This window comes from Monomorium pharaonis, chromosome 6 (assembly GCF_013373865.1).
Source record: "Monomorium pharaonis isolate MP-MQ-018 chromosome 6, ASM1337386v2, whole genome shotgun sequence".
NCBI classification, from domain to species: domain Eukaryota; kingdom Metazoa; phylum Arthropoda; class Insecta; order Hymenoptera; family Formicidae; genus Monomorium; species Monomorium pharaonis.
Window position 1 is genome coordinate 888,962 of NC_050472.1, and position 13,268 is coordinate 902,229.

Sequence of the window (13,268 nt, forward strand, 5' to 3'; positions counted from 1 at the left end):
TTTTTTTTTTTTTTTTTTTTATATTTCTCTTTCTCTTTCTCTCGCGAATATTTTATGTATTATACCTTTACTGTACTTAAAAATAAGATTCGGCGTTAGTTGGTGAGGGATCGTAAGTTAGCAGTGTGAGGTTAATGTTTCTCTCGTGGTGAACGATCGTGGGCGACTCGCGCGAGAGCACGGCAAGAGCAAAAAGCGGAAAACTGTTCTTCGCGCTCCCTCCAACCCGCTAGAACTCCGATAGAAGGAAGAAAAAGTCACGTGTCAGGGGGATTAACTGCCGCACAAATCATCGGAGGCGGTTCGTAACCAACACGTCGCGCGCCGCTCGCCTCGGAGGGTTGGAGGCTGTGCAAGACTCTCTGTGCAAGGATCTCTATATAGAGCAGCGGGTAGTACTCACAACAATTGCTCCGCCACCGCCGCTTCGAGCGCATCGGTGGAGGCTTCCGGTAGGTAAGGCCCCCATTGGACTCCGAGTAACGTTAATGATTGGTGCCCGTACTTTAGGAACGTGATGACACGCGATCAGAATTGTCGAAATTTATCGTGACCGAGCGCTTCCTTCCTTTCAATTGATGTAATATAATAGTGCCGTGACGACGAATAGCGCGTTATCGGAAATGATTAATCGTTGCGTTGTTATTAAGTCATTTTTGAATCTCACAAATGAGATCGTTTAGAATTGCAGACATGGGCAGAGTTTAAATGGGCTGTTTTCAACAGGAAATATTTCTAATCTTTAATTTTTTAATATTCTATATCTCTTTCAATTAGGAAATTTAAAAATCGAGATGAATCATACGATAAAAATATTATTATGAAGTAGAAAGTAACGGTATATTTAATTTTATAATAAATATTTTCTTCACTTATTGATTATTACGTAATAATATAGCGTAACAAAACTACTTAATAATTTTACAGTATTTGATTGTTTGCGAGATTTTTTAAAAAAGTTGTAACTTTTTGTGTACGATGCGCTTTCTTCTCTCTTTTGTCATTTTTCGATCAGCTAGGGCAGCTGATAAATTCCTTTGTCACTTGCGAGATTGTTTGCGTTCAGATTTAAACGTCTTGCGAATTTTTGCGATTTGTTCAAAATTTATTTTTTTTAATAGTAAAATCTCTTAAAATACATGTACAAAACAATGAATATTTAACTGTTCTTTATTAGTGTGTATCTACATGTTTTTCATTTTGTGTGTGTTGGTTAAGTATTTTCTTTATTTTAAGCTGTATAATTTGTACAGGAATGTGTTTGAGCCATAGAGAAATTGATATTTCTTGTACGTTATTTATTTTTTCTGCTATTTTTAATAAGTTTCGGTGCAAAGCGTAGCTTGCTTAATGGTATTTTGATTTCGTGTTTTCATTGGCGTCGATTTTGTCGTTTTCCGCCGCACGTTGCCCACCTACAGAAAGACTCGCTATTATTAGCCGAATGTTTATTCGCCCTCGTCACCCTTGCATGGTATGATGCACCGCGTCGCATTCTATCGGATATGTCATATTGCGTGCCACTTTCATTGAACGTAGGCAAGTCACGCAAATATTTCCTTCGATAACAAAGCTTAATCAATTTTAACGATAATAATTATATCGTTGTTGCCAGCCCTATTAATTATTCTTTTCTTTTTATTAGCTCACATTTTCTTAATTTGCCACGAGCTTTTAATCTTTTATGCTAACCAACTCGTGCGTAGATTACTAATTTCCATAATGATAATTACCTGATTCAACAACCGTTATTGGAGCATATTATCCTTGTTTATAAAATAACGTCATTTATACATTTTCAAAGACTCTCTCTCTCTCTCTCTCTCTCTCTCTCTCTCTCTCTCTCTCTCTCACATTACGTACAGCAGCCTTCTATTTTATTTTCGCGCGACGAAAATTATATAGCGAATAGAGAGGGCGAGTCATCGCGCGACGTTTAGTTTTACCGGAGAATATTGAAGAATATCAGGATTATGGAAAAGATTTCAACCTAGGGACAGAGGTTAAATTTGATTAACGTCCGAAAAATATCTCTCCGCTCTTTCCCGTCTGAGGCATTAGACCTGATCCACGAAGTTATTCTGTTCTAGATGCCTGGAACTTCTTGTTGATCCGATTAGGCTCAGCTTGAGCCCATAGTCGCGATGGAGAATACAGGTATCGTTCTTTATAATGCTTAGAAATGATGTCTACGAGGAGATCGAATCTCACTTTTAAATATTAATTTAATATTATTAATATAATGTACACTCTCTAATATATTAAGTATATCTTTTTTAGATACATATATCGTATCAAATTTCTAGAATTTATTCAATTATTTTCTAAAAGGTAATTAAAATGAAACAGCAAGAGATTCCTGCCATAGTATGACTTCTGGAGGTTTGTGTTTTCTCGGTAGATACGGTTTCTTTAGTTTTACACCAATAGAGAATAATATCAATAAAAATATGGCATATACGTCTATTTAGGTACACTATGATGAATGTTATTCGTTAATTAAGTGCACATTTACGCTGATAAACCGGATTCTTCAGAGTGATTTGCGTGTCTGTAGCGAAAATGTATATCATGTGCGTCTACATTAATCCATCCTTCCCTTCCTCTTTCTCTCTTTCCCCTATTTTGCAATTCAATCTGTGCGCACAAGGTCTATTAAGCCATGGCTTTGATTGGTAGGGACGAAGTACGTTAATTGGATAAAAATTAGCAGTTATTAACACAATTATCCCAGAGATGCGATTGATCAGATCGAATGTTTATTGTTGCGCGTTGTAATTCGAGTGAAAAGGAAAATACGATTGGAACAGCACGACCACGGCGTTTCATCGCGATTGTCGCGATCGGATAAACGTTTCGAGATGCGAAAAACGAAGTTATCATGTGTCATTGTGTACCCTTCCGGCTCGCCTGTGAGCAACGCGATTGATCATCGAAAGTGGAATAAAAAATATCATGTCAGTCTTAATTTAATGAACGGAAGATAACAGTAATTGCAGAGGCATTATCGTATATAGTAATTGTTATTTTATTGTGTATATATTCCACCGTATTTGTATTTTATTATCATGATTTTGATTTTTAGATTGACGTGTAATTAACAAATAACGTTTATTATGACGCTAAGTGGATGTATACGTTACACTTTTATTTGTATCATACAAGTACGTATATATAGAAATATAAAATTATTCCTTAATGTATTGATTAATTTGCGTAATACTATTGGAAATTAATATTATTATTGTATTGCTATTTGTGTATTTGTCTGTATCATGTATGTATATGTCCGCAATCAGTCTCTAAGGATCATCATTCTCCTGTATACATATAACCGCGTATAGATTCCGAGGTGGACGCAATTCTCTCGGGACAATCTGCATACATGCAAAGATGCATATATGCAAATGCAGTCAGATACTGTAGACACAGTTGCTAGTCGTAATCAGGTGAATTAGCACACGACATTCACGCGCAGTGTATACTTCATCACTTACACATGGAAGAAATAGTTTTTCAAACATAAAGAAACATCCGTTACATCTCTGTGAAGTTGGCATCTTATCTTTTAAAATATTAACTTTTTGTTACAATTCTGATTGTGAGTGCATCCTGTGCACATAATTTTTAATAATTTCGTTACCTTTAAGAAAATACAAAGTTTCATGCTTTGTATATTTTCTCAAAATTACTATTTAGCTCCTTTCTGTTGTTTCGTGGCTAACCGTGTGGTCACGGATCGTAAAAGTGACCACATCAAATCACGACCGTACGCTGGCTATCCGTTCAAGTTTCACCTGGAGGATACCGGTTGCTGCAGGTGCAAAGAGTCCACGTTCCCTGGTTAGTCGATGAATGTTCGCTTATATTTGCCATTCGGCTGAGCATGTGTTTGCGTACCGCATTGGTCAGAGAGAGAAAGAGAGAGAGAGAGAGAGAGAGAGAGAGGGGGGGGGGGATATGAGAGAGGGACACCTGAGGGCGAACGTCATTTGGTTCAGCAGTGGTATTGCTCAGTTTTAGGGTCGTTGTGACGGGGGTGGATCTCAATGGCAGAGGATATGAGGGTCGGGGTTAGCGGGGAAGTGGGAGGAGGAGGGAGACTGCGCACTTAACTCTGATTGCAAGTGCATATTATGGACTGCCGGTCTCCCGGGGGGAGGGACGGGCGAGCTTGGAAATGCATGTTGTGCATCTAGTGCTGTAGGTACTCTGCCAGGGACGCGGAAGGGCGGTCCTCGTCGCGTCTCGACGATAGTGACGACGACGATGACGTTGACGCACGCGTGCAGTCGGGAACATGCACGTGCCCATCGGTCTGTGTACATATTGGCATTCTCTCTCTCTCTCTCTCTCTCTCTCTCTCTCTCTCTCTCTCTCTCTCTCTCTCTCTCTCTCTCTCTCTCTCTCTTTCATATGCGAACCCTCTTCTCTAGCTCCATGGAAGAACGCGTTCCCCATTCTCGTTTGCAGCGTGGAGGACCGTTCATATGGTCGCGGGAAGTATATTATGAGTCGCTTCATCGCGCATTTGAATGATCGGGGTGCGATGGTCGAGATTTCCGGCGAGTCTGCCGGATTCGATGTCGACCTTAATGTACCTAGTATCCCATTATCGTTAGAAGATATTCCGATAACGGATCGTTTCAGATTCTCTAATCGTTCCTTTCTCTGGCTTAATTCTTTTGAATTTCTTGTGGGACGATGTAACCTCAGCGATAGTTTTAAATTGTTGGAATATAAGCTTTAATTAAATTCCAATTAATTAAAATTATTTGAATATATTCACAATGTATTTACAATAATTAAAAATCCGACTCATGTATGGAATAATTGGTATCATTGGCTATATGTTTTTAAACAAATTTGGTTTATACTTTAATTGTGCAATTATTAAATTAATTTGACTACGTATTTATTATAAATAAGTATTTTTAAGCTCAGCGACGATGATAATTTCTCTAAAACGTTTTATTTTAGAAATAAATTTAGTTTTTATATGATATTATTTATTGTATCACGTTAGTGCTATATTTATTAAATATAAATTGTAATTTAATTTCTTTTGCCCAATTCATGCGCGAAATCGTCCGCTTTAGCTCGAAAGCTCTATCGTTTAACGCGAACTTTCCTTAATGAATTAAACCGCTCTCGACTTAAGGATGAGCTTAACTAAATCTGGGATTTCGTCCTTAGCGAAGTTTTCCCAAAGTTCTGCTATTCGTTGTCGTGTGACTTTGTTTATACATTAGTGGCATTCACACGTTTTCGAGTTGAGATCTTATTCGACGATCGTGGCACACATTTAAATGAAAGTAAATTGTTTGTAAAGCTATTCTTGACATGATAGTTTTTGCAGTTAATATAAATGTCTTCTCTATTATCAGTTTTAAACATATCGGTATTCTCTGCTGTGAATCAAAGAAAATTTATAAACAAGTTGTTTATCGAAACAACACTAACAGTAGAGAGTAAATTGTGTGCATTAATTAATTTCTGAACATAATTGAGATTTGATGATTGTATTATTTACGTACATTATTTTTCTCGAAGGCTGTAACACGTCCAGTGTATATATATCAAAAATAAATTTATTATACGTAGAATAGTACACTAAATTTAAAAAATTACATAATAAAAAATTTTGAACTACATATTTGAAGGTAACTTTTTTTTAACAATTTGAATAGCTATTAAAAAAGCCCCCAAAAACTGACTGTATGACTACATGGATTGCTCGGTTAATTAACGATTTGTTCGATTTATTTGGCTTATTCGTTCGTTGATCCGTTTCCTTCCCGCCTTTGTTCAACCGTCTCATTATTCGACTGTCATACATCAAATCCGTATGCACACATTCGCCTGGGAAATTTGCCGAGCGCAAATCACGCGGCCCGTTTTCACGAGATTAAATTCATTTTACGCAAATTACCGGGCGCATTCATTCGTCCGTTCGTTTTCATCGCGCCACGCCGCGCCGCGCCGTATATCACCGGCATGCGTCGCCATCCCTGTCCCCTTTCTCCCTCGACAAGGGATGCACATTCAGTGCCGTACTGTCGCTTATCGTCGGGCAGCAATTGCAATTATACAACGCGCGCGTGTGGACCGCTGGATAAATTTTTATAACCTGCTGCGAAGAGATTAATGTCACTTTTAGTGAAATAAAAATGAAAATGTTGCATATTCTTGAAAATAAAAATGCCGTACCATTGTTCGTTGATACACATGATTATGTGACTACATTATATGTATATAGTTTACAATTGTATAGCGTAAATTCTAGAATAGATCTTTTAAATGGAGCATAACAAAAAGAGGCAATAAAAGGACAATTTTATTGTTGTCTACTATAATTTTTCTTTCGACTAATCCAACTAAATTTTTAGATATATTAGCAAACTGTTTTTTCCGTGTTTTGGCAAAGTTTCATAATTTATTGAATTTTAAAGTGGGAAATTTGAGGATTTTATTTATTAATATACGTTTTATCATAAAAACATAATCTTGCGATACTTATGCATACACACAACACAAAATCCTGCGTAATAATTTTAATTTTAATATTAATATGTAAATAATATATATTGACAAGATTGCAGTTCGTATTAAATGATACGTCGCAATGCCCCTCACAAAATTTACATTTAAGTGCAGAATGTACTGGGCTTAAACGCTCTACCGCGGTTCGGACGCGGACCCTGAACCTATTCGTTTGCTCTCGTCATGTTTTTGCTGTCCCCGGTCCCCGCTCTCCTCTTGCCGCTGTCGTCGACGGTGCGGCGTCTATCATGTACCATCGCTTCGCGATTTTCAAGGGATGAGCTTCGTCGCGGTTTTCCCACCGTACTGTCGGTACGAACACTAACGGCGAGAGAATCTAACGTGGGAACCGTTGATGAGGGTAGCGGCGCGCACCCTTATAATAGACGCTTGTTTGCTTAATTTGGTGATTTACGCGCCGCGAGTTTGTACAACGGCCGAATTCTCACTCCTCTGATCCCGCTGACTTATTGAAAAGCTAGCGACTCTCGAGGCAAAGTCCCGCGGGATAAATTAATGGCTAGTCTCTCTACCGCGGGACTTTCTCTATCGGTGATTAATGTTGCCCGTGTAAGGAAACTCACGTCACGTGATAAAAGCTCTCAAATTGTATAATCGGCACTGATTTGTAAATACAAATATTCTTCTGGTCGGTTGATTTTATTTGAAGTATCCGCCATCGAGCGGCGGCACTTTCTCAAGAGCACGCAATTGCTCATAAATTTAAAAATCAATTTTTACACTCGAATAACCATCATTCTTCTTTTTTTATTTCAGATATGTGAGAGTTAGTGTAGTGCTGCAATTTCTTCGACATTCTGAGAGAGAGATAGATAGATAGATAGATAGATGGATAGATAGATAGAGAGAGAAAGAGAGAGAGAGAGATCTTGCAATCTCTGGTTTGTATTGTATTAATCAATTTGTTTCTCATTTCGAAATTTTTATTCTAATATTTTGATATTATTAAGTTGTAATTCGTAGCTTCGAATAGGATTGTAATGCTCTTCCTCGAGGGTGTGAATCGAATATTTCCGATGCTCCGGAATCGACTTTGATATTACATATTACAATTTCCGTTTATCTTGCATATTGTGTATTCTCCGACTCTTTTGTTGCACATCTTCGTAAAGTTTTTTACTAAATAATAACAGGCACAGATTTCGAAAACGATCGCTGCACATCAATTGTACTTCAGCGTACGCGGTACATTTTGCCTTTAGAATCGTGACAAAGCGACACGCCGCAGACATCGTCTACTTAAATGGTAGGGTGGGCAATGCAGGAGGAAGGGGACGAAAGGACAACGACACCTTTTTATTTCCGTTGACGGCAGGTATATCGTGTTTTGTGCTATGATCGTAACGTGTTCGCGTCGCGCAATCCAGATAGAAGCGCCGATTCTTCTTTCTTTCAACCGAATGAGGGAGAGAAGAATTCTTCCCTCTCCTCCCTTTTTCGTGACGCGATATAAAAAGATGCGAATATAGAATATGGAATATGATAAGCACAGTGTACTTCCTTTGTAAAGGGAAGCAAGTGAAAGCAAGAATCGTCTTGCTTTAATTTTATCGACAGATATTACTAATGTATTCTTGAACAATACGATAAAAAAAGCAATTTAACCTTTATGATGATGCGCGCGTATATATATATATATATATATATATATATATATATATATATACAAAATTAATTTAAGGTATAAATTATTATTATTGTTATTACTGTTTACAGAAATCTGATCGTCATGATTACATTCAAGATTTTTACTTGTGTCAGATTATTTAAGGGTTATTTACTTCATTTTATTATATTATTTTTTTTATTTTTTAATGAAAAGTAATCTCTGATTTATGTTATTTGAATGCTAGAAAACGGTTTTAAATGTAGTTACTATTATAATAAGAGTCGATTCTCTTAAAAAAAATTAGGAAGGTGGATAGGAAACGCATTTTTCCGGCGTCGTCGTTAAGGAGTGACAGAAGATGCACATAGGAAAACTGGAGCATATCGCAACGATGGATGCATTCATTGTCCCGTCATAAGCAGAAAATCATAATTTCTCCCTCTTTTCTTCCTTCTTCTTTTCTTCCTTTCTTCTCTTTATCTTATCCTTACCGCACCTATTTACGCCGATAAGATACTCCTTCCTTTCAAACATCTAAAACAGATCGCATCTTTCTAGTACAGTTTCCTTATTTTTATTTTCCAATCTTTTTTCTTTCTTTTGTTATTTTTCTTTACGAGAGAAAGAGAGAGTGCTGCACCGGTCGTAATCTCCGAAAGTATTACCGCGACTACCGGATCGGATATGTACGTGAACTTATCACTGCAAATGGAAAGGAGGGTGAGAAGGAAAGAGGAAAGATGAATGTTGACAAGCCGGCTGAATATGGGTCACTGTGAGCAAGTGCGACCTAAAGGTTTTCATCCTTTGTAAGTAATTTGTAATGTTTTCCGGTTTCCTTCTACCTGTCCTTCTGCTTCTCTCATCCCGATTATGTCTACGTGGAGGACATGAATTCCGTTTGTTTCGCGACGTGCTTCCGCCAGGAGCTCACGATAATTAATAGTAATTTGCACTGTACGCGCATGGAGTTTGTGAACGTTTTGCCAAATACTCCAAGTAGCAGCGAGGACAATTAGAATGCAATCTCTGAATTTCTATTATAGGTTTGTTGAGTTTAACAAAGTTTAAAATTTTAATGATAATATAAATGTACCAATGCTTCTGCCAGAAAAGTTAAGAAATTTTAAAAAACATAATGCAAAATAAGAAATAAAGAATACTATAAATGCGTGTTTGCTGAATCACAACATTTATCTCCGTCGAAGATTCTCTAATCATTTTCAAGTAGCCCTTTTTACAGCAATTTCATCGGAGCCAATTAAAAATTGACATTTAATTTAATAAAAAATTCTCTTTTTCTCTCTCTCTTTCTCTCGAATTATTAACAGAAATCTTATAATTCTTTGCCAGGAAATACATCAACAGTTTTTAATTAAAAATCTAATATTCTCGAGAAAAATGATTTTTTATTTTACATGAAAATCAAATTTGGTGATTAATTATAATAATATCCAAAATAATTTATTATTTTTTGTTTTCCTGCTTCTTGTTCTTTATATTTATTTCCATATTTATCTTTTAGATAAATTTATTAAAAGCAATTCATACTACAGTCAATAAACATGTAAATTTTGAAATTTAGTGTTACTTTTCAACAACGAAAACAATGATGTACTTTTAATAGAGAATTATTGATAAAGAAAAAGAATAAAAATTCATATTCAGCGAGAGAACAGTGAATCGCGTTGCTAAAGATTTATGCTTCCGGACATTCGTGCATCCGGGAAGAAAAATATTGCGATCGAAAAAAGCCCTACTAACTCACGGTCCTTTATCCAGACACACCCTAGTGGCTTTTCGTGATGGACAACGTACCCATGTAGGGTTCGCCCAAAAGTTTAAATTCGAGTTTAAATCTCTCCATGTTCGTTCGCCGAGGGATCAAAAGACGAGAGTGGAATGTAGAGAGTCTGAAGTTAAAAAAGATCTTACATTGCTCATAGAGTGGCAATATGAACATGACATTTTGCTTGAGAGAACTTGAAGAAATAAAATTTATCTCTAACTCAGTGTTTGCTTCAAAATATTTATAGCCTTTTTTTTTAATGTAAAAATTTTACATGGTTTTCTTATTGCATTACATTTCATAAAATATAATTAAATTTGACTAAAAGTGGAAATGAAATGTTTTATTTGCAAATATTAATCGGTTGAATATAATACAGAATTAATTTTTATGTACCACTTAATGTAATGCGATTAATTTTATCAGGTCAAATGTTATTTTATAATGAATTCTGATTGACGCGATATTGATATTTGCTATTTTCTTATCTTAAAATAAAAGATTCGAGTCCTTTGTAACTGATAATGGAGGAATCGGGGATAAGTTATGTGAAAATTCAAAGTCAACTTTAAAGCCGCCATCTGTTCCAACAGATCAGAGGACCGATGCTCTCAAGATTACGCAAATCCGATATTAGTCTTTGCAAGGATGAGAGAGATTAAGGCTCCGGAAAGCAAGGGAGAAAAAAAAGTGTAAAAAGATCTTGATCATCTATAGAATTATTGAGAGTACTATGGATACGATATATATATATATATATAATAGTGTTTTTTCCAATAATTTTAAAATTTTTTAATAAGAATATTATTTATAATAAGGGTATCTTTTATATAACGCTCACCTTAGTAGTCTCTTTTTAATTTTGGTCTTGTTTCTGATAATTGTATCAATCTAACATATCATATAAGATTATTATCAATCTGTGCTTGAATATTCTACCGAGAATGTACATAAGTAGAGGAGGGTATTAATTCAAACGATAGTTTTTTCATTGAAAGACTATCATTTCGGAACAGCGGACCTTGGCCATATATAATTACATCGTTCACATTTCTTTCAACGTGCACGAAACGGATTATTAGCCGTTTCAATAGAGCTTCATTAGGAATTCAAGAAGCGTCGGCTTGAGAATTGGGTCTTAATCAAGCCATAGTATATAGAAGAACTTCCTCTAAGAGACACAAGAGTGCTAATAAAGATAATATTTGCCGAAAGTCAACGCACTAATGAAGTACGATCGAACTCGGGATTCGCGGATTATAAGAGATACACGAAGAAATTCAGTTATTAACGAAACTTTGTATCATTTTTCAACCGTATAGAGAGCTGTATAGAGAGAAAGAGAGATCTTCCCTTCATAAAGTCGTTTGTTCGTTGCCTTCTTCTCGACCTCTAGTAATTTCGTAATACCACCCATAAATGTCCATATGCAATTTTTTTTTATCTCTTCCTTCATACGATCTAGTTTGAAGAGCAATCAAAATTTCTCAATTTAAAAAAATCCCTCAATTCTCAATTAAAAATCTTTAATTTCGCTCAGAATGGTTGATCAAGCTTTACTTAATTTATATTAATTTTTATAATTTTTATAATAATTTTTGATATAATTAGTTAATTGTCCTTAATTGTTGATAGACAAAATTTTGTTACACGCTTCTAGTTGAAAATAACAAATTTTTGTTTTTATTACTAATACTGTTTTCTCGACATGGAGATACTTTATGCAAATAGTATAATGTATTAACATCGTTAAATATTATGAAAACTAAGATAACACGAAGTATCTTAAGCAATATAATGTCAATATTGTATGCATTTTACGAGACACGCACGATGGCTCTTCAAAAATTCAGTATGCTTTCGTCGAGAATGGCGTGCACGGCTTAGAAAGAAGAGATCAAGAAAATCCGTATACAATCGAGGCATAAAATCTGACAAGTACACTGGCCTCAAAAAGTTTTCCAAGTATGACGAGCACAAATAATCATAATTCTATACAGACTTTTATGCAGATTCTCTCGCGCAATAGAATGACCAATCTTATCTTTAATCATACTTTATAGGAGAGAAGGACGTGTGACTCCGCGAAGCTCGGGAGGAAGAATTGCCGTAACAAAATCAACGTCGTTTCCTGTCTATTTCTGCATAACTTCAAACTTTTCGGCGATAGGGTATACCGCACGTAGTACACGCACGCACGAAACGGTCGATTCGAGGTCCTTTATCGTCGATATGCGAATTCGTGAACGGAGTATCGTCGGAACAATTTGCCATTCTATCCTTCCTGAAATCCCCGCAAACTACCTCAGGACGCCATCGTGATGCCCGCGCCGAATTTTTTTTTCGGCAACTTTGACTCCAGAGAGAGATAAATAGATAGATAGATAGACAGACAGATAGATAGATAGAGATAGAGATAGGGATAGATAGATAGATAGATAGATAGATAGATAGATAGATAGATAGAGATAGAGAGAGAGAGAGAGAGAGAGAGAGAGAGAGAGAGAGAGAGAGAGAGAGAGAGAGAGAGAGAGAGAGAGAGAGAGAGAGAGAGAGAGAGAGAGAGAGAGAGAGAGAGAGAGAGAGAAACTCCGTCGATTTTTCCGTTGCTAAAGTTTGCGTACTATCAGCTGCGTAGAATAATAAATTTAGCAACGCGTTGGCAGATTTCCCCTCTCTCTTTCCATCCTCTGCCTCACCCGTATTCCTGGCTGGAGTTCAGTACTAGTTCGAATCCAGCAGCCTCTCGGAATGATCTAAACTGGCGCGCACAAAGAATGCGCGCGTTCGTTTGCCAAAAACGGATGGATGTAGAAACTTCGTATTTATATCAAGTACTCTGATGTGTTGAAGATTTGTGGGAATCCTCAGTATAAATTTGAATAATAAATTTATATATGTGAGGTGTATATCGAAAGAAAATATTTACAAACTGTACAAATTTTCCAATTGATCAATATTTCTCGATATTCAACAAGCTCTAAATTGTTATTTTTATCATTAAGCATTTTGTGATAAAATAATAAATGTATTACTTTTATTGAAAAAAGAATGAGATTGGGTGAAGATTAGGATTCTATAGTAGCAGTATCAAAAGCCACTACACGAGCCTGAAATTTACTTCTGTAATTTTACTCTCCACGAGACGAGTGCTGTAAAGTGTCCACGAGTGTAGCATCCATATGGAGCGGGATGTCGCATAATATAAGAGATATATGAATTATGTAGCGGCGAGCATTTTAGACAGCTGCCTTGAGAGAGGTATTAATATAAAATTCCTTAAATATTAATAGACAGGACGATTCA

The 13,268-nt window shown here is 36.2% G+C and overlaps 1 protein-coding gene across 5 annotated transcripts in view; it reads left to right on the plus strand.

The window, feature by feature from the left end:
- Positions 1–13,268, plus strand: part of LOC105832614 (slo-interacting protein 1) — a 184,135-nt gene that overhangs the window by 44,350 nt on the left and 126,517 nt on the right. Inside the window, exon 1 of one of the 5 annotated variants that reach the window (XM_036288067.1) lies at positions 8,415–8,982. The exons of the other annotated variants lie outside the window; for them this stretch is intronic. The gene's annotated coding sequence lies outside the window, so the exon portion shown is untranslated. Of the gene's footprint in view, positions 1–8,414; positions 8,983–13,268 lie in introns of those variants that run through there. 5 annotated transcript variants of the gene reach the window in all.